Source organism: Callospermophilus lateralis, chromosome 18, assembly GCF_048772815.1.
Source record: "Callospermophilus lateralis isolate mCalLat2 chromosome 18, mCalLat2.hap1, whole genome shotgun sequence".
NCBI classification, from domain to species: domain Eukaryota; kingdom Metazoa; phylum Chordata; class Mammalia; order Rodentia; family Sciuridae; genus Callospermophilus; species Callospermophilus lateralis.
In genome coordinates, this window is record NC_135322.1 from 8,644,406 (window position 1) to 8,649,022 (window position 4,617).

General features: G+C 44.5%; 1 non-coding gene across 1 annotated transcript; it reads left to right on the top strand.

The window, feature by feature from the left end:
• The first annotated feature begins 4,201 nt into the window (after nucleotides 1–4,201).
• On the top strand, nucleotides 4,202–4,304 carry LOC143384577 (U6 spliceosomal RNA). The gene has a single exon (XR_013089376.1). It is a non-coding gene; the product is annotated as a U6 spliceosomal RNA (small nuclear RNA).
• The last annotated feature ends 313 nt before the right edge of the window (nucleotides 4,305–4,617 follow it).

Below are 4,617 nucleotides of genomic sequence, written 5' to 3' on the forward strand. Positions count from 1 at the left end.
GAACTGGACTTGGGATGTCTGTGTGGATTCTGCACCCCCCACCTCTGTAACACCCACTTAGACTTGACAAGTGATTTTGACATTCTGAGCCTCAGTTTCCCCAGAGGAACTGGGAGCGCAATGCACATGGGAGGATATCATGCTGAGATTTTCAGGAGCACATGTGTGCAAAACAAGGATGCCACCCCTGGGGCTCACGCATGACTGACAGGCATCTCCTTTCACTGAGATCCTGGAGGTTTGGTAAAGACCATCAGTTCAGCAAAATGGTAAGAGCCTGTCGGGAGGAAGTCTTGGTTCTCTGGGCTTCTTGCCTTTGTCAAAGTTCTCCACTCCTGTTCCACACACGGTGGGATATGGAGCAAAACTGAAATAACCAGATAGAACATGGAAGCAATGTTCCCTTCTGCAGCAAGATGGTTGGGAGAAAATGGAATTGGGGTATTCTTAAATTCATAAGGTGGGAACCCTTTGCACTGGTGGAGGGGAAAGTCTGAAGCATGTATTATCTTGTAATAACTCAGATCAGAGCTCAGCAAAGGCTAGGAAGGGCCTGGTCTTAGACATTTCAGGCTCACTCGCCATGGGGTCTCTGATGCAGATATTCAACTTTGCCATTGTGGATCCAAATCAGCCACTGATAACACAAGAACGAATGATGTGGCTGAGTTCTGATACAATTATATTCATGTGCCCTGAAATTTGATTCTCATATAACTTTCAGGGGCCACAAAATGTTAGTCACCTATTGATTATTTTTCAACGGGGGGAGTCAAACTTTTAAAATAAGAAAACCATTAGCTCATGGGTCTTAAAGAGACAGGTAGAAGGTTGGGTTTGGACTCTGTGAACTTTCAGACTAGTGCCTGGCTTGGATTGTCTGTCCTTGACCACAGGCTAATGATTAAATAAGGTTAATGCCATGGAAAAGATAAGAAAGAAAGGTCAGAGACCATGCCTTGGGACCACGACTTACCTAGATGTCTGACCCTGCCACAGAGCAAACACAACAGTAAAGGGATCACAAGAACTTACTGGTTGCCCAATACATGAAAAAACATTAAGTAGACTACATGTTCTACTAAGCATGCAACAGAATTCTGTCTAAAAGATGTACAAATCTTAACTAAAATGTAATTTATTGCAAAAAAAAAAATGCTAACATTCACATGGGCTATTGGGTACCCGGCACTCACAAACTTGCTCAACCTGTGGGGCACCACAAACCTCCAATTTGTAAAAAGTAGAAAATCTGACGTCAATAAAACAAAGTGCACTAAAAGAAGTGATGCCTGTAAATATGGAGAGTTTCAGTGGGTGCTCAATTTGCACTGGACACCATGCCATATACTTCACACACAGCATCTCACAAAGTCTGAGGATGTGACATAGGCAACATTAAGCTATTAAGGAACAAGGGAAGTGAGGCTTAGGAAGTTTGGGTCACAGCCGAACCTGGGGGTCAAAGCCCATCACCTCAGCAAGGCGTCATCAGAAGCCACTTAGCAACAGGCAGCATCAAACACGCCCCTCCTCGAGGCTCTCACAAACATCCCCTCCGCCCTCTCTGCCCATGGAACTGCCAATCCTAGGGACCCGAGACAGACGCAGAGCCTGAGCACCTAGCCTGTCAGAGCTCAGGGACGAGGCCCTCACCTAACACAGGCTCCGTGTGGCTGAGTCAGTCTTCCCCGCCACCTCCCAGCTCTGTGCACACGGGAAACTCCTGCTGCCACTCTTTGGAAAGGTCCCTGCAGTCATCATCACACACTGGTGAAGACACGAGGGGTCCTGGGGGTGGTCATTCCACTCCAGGTTCAGTCACAGCCCTGCACTCACGGGGACCCAGAGACGTCCCCTCCCTGGGACACAGCGTCAGTGCTTGTGCTGCTTGTACATGCAGAGGGTCCCTGATCCTCAAACTGGCTTCCTGGGGACTTAACTCCTGGGCTCCAGCCAGTGCTAGTTCTTCCTGGGCTGCTCGGGAACTTGGCTTCTGGGAGAGACGCCCCAAGCCCCTCTGGTTGTCACGCTCAGCCTCAGGCCCCTCATCCACCCAGGTGCTTATTCCTGGAAATAGGAGTCAGTCGTGCTGAGCAGAAGCCACCAGTCCCATTGGACTGCTGTTTGCTGGGGACTTCTCCTGTCCCTGAAGCACTGCAGGAGCCAGTGCCGGCCCTGCCCCAGGACCCATCCCAGTGCCACTCCAGAGAGAATTTTAACAGAACAACACCTGGGAGGGGGCTGTCTGTCCCCCACCAGTGATGGGGTCCCTGTTGCCATCACAGGGTCAGATGATCCAGCTCCAGGTGCTAAACATCATGGATGGATTCTCGGGAGCCTGTGGGTCATGTCTGCTTTCTCTCCTGGGTCCCTCCTTTCTTTCTGACTGCCTCAATCCAAAAAGCTTTGAAAATGCTAATGAAAATAATTAGCTGTGCAACCGTAAAATTAATAGATTCAGAAATCAAAGTAGCTTCAGGGTGATGGGGAGAGTTGGCACTGTCCCAGCTCCTACTGAGGCTGTGTGTAGAGCTGAGCTTCTTACTGGCCCCGTGAAAGGAATCCACGCTTGGTTCCATCCACTGTGTCACCCATAATGTGACAACCCTCACATCAAGAGACATTCCAGGGGGATTTTAACTCCCCTTAACAAGAGATATTCAATTTTATGTGATGAAATATTTATATTCCGTGGGGGCTGGAAAGATGGTGGAATGAGATGGACATCATTACTCTAGGTACAGGTATGACTGCACATATGGTATGAAGCTACATTGTGTACAATCAGAGAAATGAAAAGTTGTGCTGCAATTGTGTACAATGAATCAAAATGCATTCTGCTGTCAAATATACCTAATTAGATTAAATAAATAAATAAATTTTTTTTAAAAGATGCTAGGGAAAAAAAAAAAATATATATATATATATATATTCATCATGCACTGGCTAAAAAAGATAATTCATGGAGCTAAAGTGTTAATTGTACTCACCATCGACATCACCTCTGCCAGCCTGCTTTCTTATCTATAAAATGGACATGTGTGGTATATATACACGATGGAACATTAGTCAGCCATAAAGAAGAAAGTTCTCTCTGATACACGGACGCTAACACAAAATAAGGGAGGAGGAGGGAAGAATAAAAATTCATTGGATTAGACAAGGGGAATGAAGGGAAGAGAGGGGGAGTAGAAATAGGAAAGACAGTAGAATGGATCAGACATAACTTTCCTATGTTCATATGTGTCCTATGTTACACAATCAGTGTAACTCCACATCATGTACAACCACATGAATGGGAACTTAAACTCTATGTCTGTGTGATATGTCAAATACATTCTACTGTCATGGACATCTAAAAAGAAAAAAAAATAAAGAAAAAATGGATTTGTGCCCTGGATCTGCCTCATAGAGGGCTAGGAAGACCTTCTCAGTTACATGCTAAAGCATAAGAAACATTCACTCCAAATCATGCTCCTTGAACATATGGGACTGTCACTTTAACTGCTTCGAAAACACTCAAAAATTTCAGTATAGTAAACTGTATTCAAAAAAAGGGACTGCATTATTTATGTGTCCATGAAAATAATCAGTACTGGTACATTCAAGTTGATCATAAAAGCAAAATACTTACACCCTTCTTATGCCACTGAACTCAAAGGTGACTCGGCTTTCCCTGCTCCCTGGACTCATGTGAATTAGTTCTTGGGGTAGACCAGATCTCCCATCCGAGAGGAGAAAAGAGGATTCAGGGAGAGAAGTGAGTGTGATATTGATCCTTGGAGGGTGAGATAGACTGGGACTGACTCTCCCTTGTTCATGTCTCCACAGCTTGAAGATAGTTCTTGATGTTTTCACAGAGACAGAAGTTACAGATTCATCAATTGCATCTCAAAATAAAATCCTGTTCTTTTTAGTCCTGATCATGCTGGTCAATAAAAACTTGATCACTTGTCAATGGATGATTCATTTTCCTAATAGAGGCTCCAGCCAAAGCCCAGTGGTGACCAATACAGGCTGTGGCATGTGGGGAATAGACTGCATTCAAGCCAAGACCCTGATGAATCACCAACTCTACAGTCTTTGTAAAGTTAAACACTTAGAGAACATCAAGCTTCCCCCATCCATTTTAAAACTTTTTCATTTGAAATAGAAAATAGTTCCTTAAATTGGGGGAATGAAATTTACCTGACAGTTTTTGCTTTGGCAGCACATAGACTAAAATTGGAACAACGCAGAGAAGATTAGCGTGGCCTCTGCCCCAGAATGACAGGCAGACTCATGAAGTGTGCCATATTTAAACCATGTAAAAATTGAACAATTCAATGATGTAAGTATAATTATGGTATTGTATAACTGTAACTTCTGTTGAGTTAGAAAACATTTTCATCAGCCAGAAGGAGACCCTGTACCCCTTATGCAGTCTCTGCCCATCATCTCCTCCCTCCAGTCCTGGGCAGCCACAGGCCTGCCTTGCACACTTGGGATATCCCCTCTAAATGGAATCATCCAATATGTGACCTTTAGTGACTGGCATCTGGCATGTTTAACTCCATCTAATGGTTTTGGGATCCATCCGCATGACAGCCTGTATCAATACTTTGTTATATTTTG